Source organism: Agelaius tricolor, unplaced genomic scaffold (assembly GCF_023055355.1).
Source record: "Agelaius tricolor isolate 1412-34295 unplaced genomic scaffold, bAgeTri1.0.p SCAF_17, whole genome shotgun sequence".
In the NCBI taxonomy this organism is placed as follows: Eukaryota; Metazoa; Chordata; class Aves; order Passeriformes; family Icteridae; genus Agelaius; species Agelaius tricolor.
Genome location: NW_027269277.1, coordinates 1,002,566 through 1,013,070, shown reverse-complemented (window position 1 = coordinate 1,013,070; position 10,505 = coordinate 1,002,566).

Here is a 10,505-nt window from a genome sequence, read left to right as displayed (position 1 = left end):
TCAATAGAGCCACTCTGGATTTGCATGGGATGCATTACCCTGGGATCTGGATCTGCTCCTGGGCTTGTCCAGGATAAGCAAGATTAGATCTGGATCAATCCCAGCCTTAGTGGGGCTAAGCAAGATTAGACTACAATTAGCCTGGGTATTGATCCCATAATTTGTCACTCCTGTGCTTGGGGAAAGCATTCCCCCTGCAGGGGACAGAGGCTGCCCTGGCACAAGGGGGTGGCAGTGCCAGCCCCACTCCCCTTGCTGTGCTCATTAGATGTGTCACTCACTCAGCACTGCCATTGTTCCCTGTGACAACGTGCTTAAAATTCAGCACTGCACTCTTCCCCACATTTAAATGGAAACAGGGATTTACTCCAGGACATATATTTTGAATTAAAACAGTATTTTAAGAGTTGGAGTAAGGATTCACCTGGCTCCTCATTTATCTGCAGCTAATGAATCTCCACCAAGCAGCAGCCCTGGAGTGCTCAGGCCAGAGCGTGGCACAGGCAGAGGAGCAGCATGAAGCCAGGGGAGAAGGCACACAAAGAGAATGGGGAATGACCCACAGCACCACAGCCTGACAGCCTGTGCTGGCACCAGCCAGTGCCAGGTGACGTTTTGGTGCCTGGGAAAGGGACCTGACTTCATCCAGACCTTGCTAAATTCCCAGGGATTTTGAAGGGTCTGATGATTATAATAACTGATTGGGGTTTTTTTTGGTTTCTTTTTTTTTGCATCAGCTGCTTTTTATGCATCCCTGACTGTAGGAGTTAGAAGGATTCAAAGACTTTCAAACCTTCTGTCAGCTCTGGGGCCCACTGCAAGCAGGGGGGAGAGGGAAGAGCTCTCCTGGCCTCTGAAGTCTGCTGCTCCTCAGGGAGCAGTGGGAAGTTATTTCTGCAATATTGCAGCTGGATCAACCAAGGAGGAGATGACACGAGATGAATGAAATAATCGTGCTCTGTGGGCTGAGCAGAGAGCAGGGCAGGATATTGCCCTGGCAATGCTCCTGGCAGCAAGCTGAGCAAGGCAGGGCAGCTACAGGCACAAACCTTCTGCCCCTAGCAGCAAAAACTTCTTCTGTCGGCACCTTTCCTCTGCCTTGTCCCCTCCTGTGCAAGGGAGGGTCATTCCCAGGTGCAGAGACAAGTTACTCTGATCAGGAGCACTGAACCCTGCCTGATTTGTTCAGTGTGACCAGCCCAGTGCCTGGTTTTTATCTACCCAAGTGCACACCTCCTAAGGCGTCCCTGTCCTGGTCTTTTGGAAGGGTCACCTGCTAAAGACAAGCATTTTTCTGAGTGTGGCAGGTGACACCAATAAATCACTGGGTCCCACTGCTGCCAGGGAGACCCTGATGGGCCACCTCGTTTGTGGCCCTCTCAACCCCCATTGTCCTTTTCCACACACCAGGGTCTTGCTTTGTTGTGTGCTGGGAGTCCCTGGAGGGTTCAGCCACATCTGCAGACACCAGTTTCTGCAAACCACCCCTGTGCAGGTTTTTTCCCCCCTGCTTATCCCAGTAAATATGTTTCAGTTAATCCAATTTGCTCTTGCATTGAGTCACATCAAACACAGTGGCTGCCAAAGAAATATTCAAAAAAGCAGCTCCAGGCCCTTGCTCATGGTTTGGGAGAGGAGGCTCCGTGTGGGCATCGCCCATGGAGAGGGCAAACAGCTCTCATGGCCCTGAGACACAGCTGGGGTGCACCAGTGACCAGCAGCGAGTAACACGGGGGCAAAGGACCAAATCACATTTGTACAGCCTCCTCCACCATGTTTCCCTGCATTATTGAAGAGAAAACATGTTCTCTTCTAGTCTTTATTCTCTTTTGCACTCAATCCCCGCTGTGGGGGAGTGAATTAAATCAAGCGCTCCAAGCCCAGGTTTCATGAAGACTCTCTGATCACACTCTGGGTGTAGTGTAGGGCTAGAAAGGCATCCCTGTTCCTGCAGCAGGACAGAGCCAGCCCTGGGATCAGCCACACCTGGAGCTGAGCACACCTGGGCTTGGAGCTCTTGATTTAATTCCATGGCCAATCCCAGTCCAGCTGTCCGGACTGTCTCAGTCAGTCACAAGCCTTTGTTATCATTCTTTCTCTATTCTTAGCCAGCCTTCTGATGAAATCCTTTCTTCTATTCTTTTAGTATAGTTTTAATATAAGATATATCATAAAATAATAAATCAAGCCTTCCAAAACATGGAGTCAGATCCTCATCTCGTCCATGTTGGGGGTGCCTGCAAAACTCCCTCATCCCACAAATCCCCCACCCTCCAGCACCCTAGACCCTGCAGGAGCAGCAGGAAATTTCACCTGCAGGGCCCCCAGAGCCACCACGGGCAGGAAGGGCTGGGGGACAGAGGGCAGCCCCTCCACAGCCCAGTAAAGGCTGGGGGCTGCTCCCCCTGCTTGGCAGGAGGGGACTCTGGCCCCTAAGGGCACCCATGAGGCTGGAGCAGGCACCAGCATCTCCATGGATAACCCATCCCCTGCAGGGCAAAACTGATTTTTTGGAATTAATTTATTTACAGAGCTGGAGTTGAGCTACCTTTAGGTGCTGTTTAAGCTGCTTTCCCTGTGCCTCACGTTCAGCATTTGCATGGTGGGATTAAATGAGATGGGGGGAGCAGGAGCAGAGGTAACAAGCACCTCTGGGTGCCTGCAATCTGCACACCCAGAGCAGGGTCTGAACCTCCTCAGAGGCCTCCATCCTGCATGCCTAAAGCATCCCCCATGGGGCAGCAGCAAAGGAGCCCCAAAAGCTTCAGGATGCAGCATTGGAGGGTCAGACCCCACCAGCCTGAGGTGCTGCAGCCCAGCAGGACCCCCAGCACCCTCCAACAGAGATCCTTCATGCTTTGGAAAAAAAGCTTAGCGAGGAGGATTTCTCCTCTCTGTCATTAACCTGACATAATGTCTTTCCTGCTGGCAGCTTTCAGGCTCAGCAGGTTTGTTATAAAATTCATTATCAGATATTGCAATCACAGTCACCTTTATTGGGCTCTGCATTTACAATAATTAGGCCAATAAACACTGATTTATAAAAATGACAAACAGGAACTCCCAGTAAGCAAGAAAAATGTGCTTTCTTTAGCGAGCAGTTTCTCACAGGATGAAAAAAATTGTAGAAAGGTAGGAACCAATCACTGTAGGTGACAGCAAAGTAAAGCAGATTCTCCTGGGAATTTCCACATCCCAGCCAAGCCATCAGCAGGGACAGAGGCAGGGTCCCTTCCCAAGGGCTGCAGAACCAGGGAGCAGGGGAGATGCTGGAGGTGCAATGGGAAGAGAAGATCACAGCAGGCGGCACAGAGAGGGACAGAACAAGGGGGAAGCAGCAGGAACCAGGAGGGAGAGTGGGAACAAAGCAACAGCAGAGAGAGAAATCCAACAGAAGGGAAGAACCTTGGCAGGGAGGGAGGGAAAAAAATAAAAAAGAACCTGCCAGGTATAGCAAGGGAGAGCAGAGCAGTAGAAGAGAAAGAGCGTGAGATGGAGCTTCAAGCCTTAATGTCAAGGAAAAAATGAAAGAGGGAGGTGTTATCTGAGAGAGGGCACTGCAGATGCTCTCTGCATTGCCAGCCTGCTCCAAAGGCACAGGGGCTGCCTCTGTGGGCTTTCTGAGGCATAGCCAGGCTGGGACAGTGAGCTGGGCCCCCAGGGCCAGGCTGGGACAGTGAGCTGGGCCCCAGAGCAGGGCCACAGCCAGGCTGGGACAGTGAGCTGGGCCCCCAGGGCCAGGCTGGGACAGTGAGCTGGGCCCCAGAACAGAGTCAGAGCCAGGCTGGGACAGCGAGCTGGGCCCCCAGAGCAGGGCCACAGCCAGGCTGGGACAGTGAGCTGGGCCCCCAGAGCAGAGCCATGGCCACAGCCAGGCTGGGACAGTGAGCTGGGCCCCCAGAACAGGGCCACAGCCAGGCTGGGACAGTGAGCTGGGGCCCAGAACAGAGCCACAGCCAGGCTGGGACAGTGAGCTGGGCCCCAGAACAGAGCCACAGCCAGGCTGGGACAGTGAGCTGGGCCCCCAGAGCAGGGCCACAGCCAGGCTGGGACAGTGAGCTGGGCCCCAGAACAGAGCCACAGCCAGGCTGGGACAGTGAGCTGGGCCCCAGAACAGAGCCAGAGCCACAGCCAGGCTGGGACAGTGAGCTGGGCCCCCAGAACAGATCCTCAGGAATGGAAGGTGAGGGCTGACACACCATACAAATGCTGAACATGAGGCACAGGGAAAGCAGCTTAAACAGCACCCAAGCTAGCTCAACTCCTGCTCTGTAAATAGATTAATTTCAAAAAATCAGTTTTGCCCTGCAGGGGATGGGTTATCCATGGAGATGCTGGTTCCTCCTGCCCCCTCTGCAGCCCTTCTGCCACCACACATGGCCAAGGCAGAGAGAAAGCAGAGCAGGAGGAGGAGGAGGAAGGGACCAGCCCCTGCCATCACTGCCCTGTGGGCACACAGCCCAGCCTGGTGCAGTGCCCCACAGCAGCAGGGCTGGTCAGTGCCCACCTCACTGCTCCACGGCTCCCACCTCCCCTGTGTGCCCCAGGGCCTCCTCCCATCTCCCTTTCCTACCTTTTTGGTCTGTTTCCTCTAGCTGATGCTCAGCACACACTGCTGCTAGGAACCCTGCAGCCCCACTCTGCAGCCAAGGGCACAGCCCAGAGCCATCCCATCCCCTATATACCCTCCCAGGCAGCTGAGCAGCGTTGGCTCCAACCACCTCTGCTCATGAGGAGCACCTGATGGCCCAGGAAGGAGCTGGGCTGTCAGGAGTGCCCCCCATCTGGATCTGGGCACCCCCAGGCCCCCCCAGCTGCCAGCGAACATCCAGAGGGGAGCCAGCATCAGCTGATGAACCCCAAAAGCCAGGGGGATACAGAGCCCTCCAGCACTTTGTTCTGTTCGAGGCAGACGTGGGCAATCATGCTGACTTTGTTTCGTTTCATTTATTTTATTGATTTTTAAAATAGCTGGTTTTTTCCAAAAGCGCCCTGGGGCTGTGAACAGCTTGATGTGCATGGGAGAGCAGGGAAAGAGGCAGAGCTGGAGGTGCAGGGAAACAGGTGAGGCTGCATGGAGACTCCACGGAGAAGAACCAGGCAAAGCCCATCTCCTGAGCCTCAGAATCTCACCAGGAACCTTGGTGCACCCAGGAGAGCTGGGGAATTCACCCTCCCAGCACTGGGCTGCAGCTGCCTGTGCTCTCAAAGGACCAGGGAAAATGGTGTTTGCATCATCACTGGGCAATTAATGGCAAAAGCCGTCAATGGGAGAGTTAATGACATTCAAAGAAAAACTAACTGTGTTGAAATTCTTCAGTTTAATGGATCCTTTCTTGATTAGTAGCATGTGGGAGTAATCTCAACTCTTTCTTTACTTGCTTTAGAGTAAACAACATTAATGCATGTATCAGGTGACAGTAAAATAAGGCAGGAGACATTGTGGTGCTTCACGATTCAGTAGGAAATGTTCAATATGTTAACATTAAACACTTTAGGTTTGCTAAGCAGTGATAAAATGCTGGTTATTCTCCTCACACAATCCCAGAGCAATGCAGTCCCTTTCACCAAATTTTTTCTTCTCCCTGTGGGTTTCCCCCTGCCAAGTTCTCAGTTGAGGTAAGAGACTGACCTGGCAGTTCCTCAGAAGGGACCTGGTGCCTCTCCACGTGCTGATGAGTTCATTGCTGGTACCCAGAGCATCCCTGCATCCTGCACGGCACCCCACACCTGCACCCCACACCTGCACCCCACACCTGCACCCCACACCTGCACCCCATCCCTGCACCCCACACCTGCACCCCACACCTGCAGCCCATATCTGCATCCCACACCTGCACCCCACACCTGCACCCCACACCTGCATCCCCACACCTGCACCCCGTACCTGCAGCCCCACATCTGCACCCCACACCTGCACCCCATCCCTGCAGCCCACACCTGCAGCCCCATACCTGCACCCCACACCTGCACCCCACACCTGCAGCCCTACACCTGCACCCCACACCTGCACCCCACACCTGCACCCCACACCTGCACCCCATATCTGCATCCCACACCTGCACCCCACACCTGCAGCCCCACACCTGCACCCCACACCTGCAGCCCCAAACCTGCAGCCCCACACCTGCAGCCCCACACCTGCACCCCACACCTGCAGCCCACACCTGCATCCCCACACCTGCAGCCCTACACCTGCAGCCCACACCTGCACCCCACACCTGCAGCCCCACACCTGCACCCCACACCTGCATCCCCACACCTGCACCCCATACCTCCACCCCACACCTGCCCCTCTGTAGGTGACCAGGGCAGCCTCACCCAGCTCCCGCCCCTCAGACACAGCCATCCCCAAGCTGCCTGCTGCTAATGAAGCAGGCTGGCAATTAACTGCAGCCAGCAGAGCGCTGGCATCACTCCGAGCATCCGTGAGCAGGGAACCAGTGACAGCCCTGGTGGTTCTGAGGGGCAGATCCCTGCAGGGCAGGGGGACACACCAACCCATCGCCCCCAGGGCATCCTCTTCTTGCTCTCCTTTCCTGCACATCCCAGAGGAGCTGCAGACTCTTCCTCAACAACCCTCAAACTATTTTTTAATAAAAGGCTTTTCGATGTGGCACCAAAACACATGGAGCTCTCAATTACATTTTAGCTGTCCCAGAAGGAAGCAGCTCTTTATTGGGAAAAGTGACTGACGCTGGTGCAGGATTATGGGTTTGCTCTTTGCATTACAGGTATTCAAAGCCCGCTGAAAATAAAAACTGCTCAGCACACATTCCGTAGCTGAGCTAAGCCTCGTGCATGGGGAAGCATTTCGGGAGAAGTTAAGTGTTTGAAGTAAAACTGTGCAGTCATCTGGTAGAACAGAGACATGAAATTGTTATTTATCAAGATGAAACTGGCATTTGGATAAAATTCTCCGGCGCTGTTAATAACTTCTGTTGACGAGGGAGCTGCGAGAGCAGCGCTGAGGCAGCTGTCCCCAGAGCTCACAGGAGTGAGATTTTTCATGGGCTGTGAGCAAGGCAAGCGTGTGCCTGCTGTAATAACTTTCTGGGCGCCTCCGTCACAACGGCCACCACGAATTCATCTTTTTCTGCTCTCTCCCAAAGCTTTGTCAGTTTTGAGTAATTTGCTGTGAGTAGCAGCTGCTGGAGTGCCACATGGAGGCACGTGCGCCTCCGACATGAACTCCAGCTCCCTGAGCAGTTTTATCATCATGATTAAGTTTCTTAACTTGAATCAAGGATGTCTCTGGAGTTCCCTACGACGATGTGAACTTAAGATAAACAATGAATGATGAATAGGCCAATTACTGAAGCCTCCCTCACTGAAACCCTCGGCTGAGGCTGGCTGATAAGAGGAGGCACACGTCCTCTCATCTGGCAAATGTTACCGAAAATTGCACAGTTTGAAGCGAAGACAGTCCTGGGTAATCAGGCGCTGGCTAATGAGCACCTTTCTTTTATATGTGATTCTTCCCTTTCTCTGTTTGCTGCCCATAATGCTGGAAGTGGAGAGGGAGCCCTCAGCCTGCGCCATGTGCTGCCAATGCTGCACCTTGGTACAAATCCCTGCCCTCGGCCCCACATGCATCCCAGCACAAGGCACAAAAGCAGCAGCAGACTGTCGAGGGCTGTCTGGTGGTCCTGCACTTCCTCTGGGCTAAGGAAGCCTTTCCTGAGAGACCCACCCAAAGAGAGGAGCAGCCATTCCCAAAGCAAAGGGATACAGAGAGCACAGCTGAGGACGGAGGGAAAAGCACCTTGGAGCAGGGCTGCAGCTCTTCAGCCATGCAGCCAGCCAGCATTCATCATTTTGGGGCTGAAGCACCAAAAAGAGCAAAGCAAGAGCATTTTCCCTACTGAGAGATCTGCCAGTGGCAGACAAGGCCAAGGGCTGCTGTGGAGGGGGGCACAGAGGGTCCCTGGGGTGCTGTGGCTCTGTGCTGCCCCTCTGGCCCCATCCAGGAGCAGGTGTCACCACTGCCAGCACTGAGAGCTGCCCGGCACCACGTGCCACAGCAAATGATATGATTTACTTACTACCTATGGAATTGCCCAATTAATTCACTATCCACATTAATATTATGGCTCATTTTTAACTTTACTGTCTCCATCGTTCCAATTTAGTGCTGCTCAGAGATGCTGCCACTGACCTTAATGGGTTTTTCATTATAACAAAGAGCACGATATTAATCACGAGGGGCTTTCAGCTGGAGGCTGCTGCCCAAGCCCCACTGCTTTGAGGAGCTGCTTTTTAGTGGTTTGGGGACCTGTTTTATTTCTGCCAGGCTGCTCACCCCTGCTCACAGCGTGTACAATCCTTTGTGCTGTCCAGGAGGAATTTCTTGGTGTAACATTTCCAGGCACAGAGATTTTATGCGGCAGTCAAGCTACACTGCAGATATGATAGATTTTTCTGGGCAAATTGGAACACGGAGTAGAAAACTGAAAGGATGCACCAGTCATAGCCAATGAGCCTCTTATTGTCCTGAATAAAAATCAAATGCCTTTTAATCATTTCAAATGTTCTTCTGGGTATCAATTAGTCACACATTAATATCAGTATTGCTTCTCTTCCTCAGTTCACATCAGATTAAATTCTCCCCTGTCATATACACTCGCTCTCATTAGCTTCATGGAAAATTAGTAATTGTTCCCTCTCCATTGGCATTGATGGGAGATTTTCATCAGAACTGCTTTTTATACAGAGGACCTGCTTGTCATCCTAAGGACACTAAGAGGTTTTTCCCCAAAATTATTGTCTTTTCATAAAAAATACTTTTTTTTTTTTTTTTTTCCTCTCTGAAACTCTGAAGCCTGAGCCAGAGCATTAGGGAATGGGAAAAAAACCCAACATTTCACAAGTGTCATCCTGCAGTTTCTGCCCCTCTCTGCATCCCAGCCATGTGTCTCCTTGCCAGGATCCAGTGGCTGGAGCACAGCCTCAGGTGCAGATGGGGGGACACCAGGGCTTGCACAGGGGTTTGCTGCTCTCAAAGCCCCAGAGCAAGGCTGGATATTCAGAACACTCTGTGTGCAGAGCAGCAGTGTGGAGGGCTCTGATCCTGCTCCCTGCCCTCCTGGGGCCAGCCATCCCCAGCACTGCCAGTGCTGCAAGGGGCCTGTGATATTTATTGAGTTTTATTAACTCCCAGCCCTGGGAGCTCCTCACCTCTTGCAGCTAATTCAGACACCCGACTCCTGATGGAGTTACAGTGATTGCCATTAAAAGGCTTGACATTTACCTTACAACAGTAATAAAATAATAATGCCTAATTTGGTTTATGAGTGGTATTTGCAGTGTTTCCTGTGCCTTGAGTGGGGGATATGGTGAAGATCTGCTGATCAATTATGTCTGCTAAGCAGCACTGCTGTAATTCTTTCCTGTAATCAGAACCATCTTTCAGTAGAGCTGCTCCAAAGTTTTCCTCTGAAACTCTAATTTTGACAAGAAAAGAAAATGTTTTCAAATACTTGAGTTTCCAGTGAATAACAAAAGCTTCCGAGATGGAACTTTCTGGTGGGAAGTGGAGACAGACAAGGCTGGTGGCTGCACAGATTTGCTGCATTTAGATTTCCAGAACCCCTCAGATGTTTTCAAAGGCTGCCTGTGATTGCTTTCCATTAAAAAGGGTTTTTTTTTTTCTCCTCCAAATAACCTTGTCAGTACGATTCCCTTCTCTTACAGCCACCTCAATTATTAACCCCCCCCCCAGTGTGTTTTACACCCCTGCACTGCTGAGGGGCTGTGGGGTGAGGAGCTCCTGCTGCTCTGGGGCCAGGGAGCCCAAACCCCTTTGCAGGGAGCAGATACACACCAGGGCACACCCCCAGCACACACATGTGCACAGTGCTCTCCCCAGGCTATTCAGAATCTCCACTCCTGTCCCTCCAGGATTTACCCCTGGTTGCAGGCAGCAACATCCCAATGCTCACAAAGCCAGTGCCAGACCTGCTAAAAGCAATTTCTTTCTCCATTTCTCATCCTGAGCAAAATTCAATGTGGATTTTCTTTTTTCAGTGCAATTTTAATTAGTGCATGATGCACTTTGGGTTTTTATTAGAGTAAACAGCTTGGAAAAAAAGTCCATGCCAGCTCTTCTACACCAGGAAGCCTCATCCTGTTCAGACCAGAAACCTCACGCTGGATTTCTGAAAGCCTTTCTTAAGATGGGTTCATTTCCATGAAGGAACGCTACGATTTCAACAAATGGAAATTTTTGAACGTAGAAAAAAGAAAAAAAAAAAATTAGTCAGGAAATTCCTGGCTAGGCCAACATTGGGGTAGGGCTGTGCACGAGAGGGAGCTGAGGCCTCACCCCACACACAGCTGCACACATGGCAGACATGGGCACACTGCATGGCCAGGCACAGCCTGCTCACCTGGTGGCACATATTACACACACACACCTGTGTGTCACACTGTCCCCTGCCATGTCTGTGTCCCCTGCCATCCCGTGTCCCCTGCCATGTCTGTGTCCCCTGCTATTTCTGTGTCCC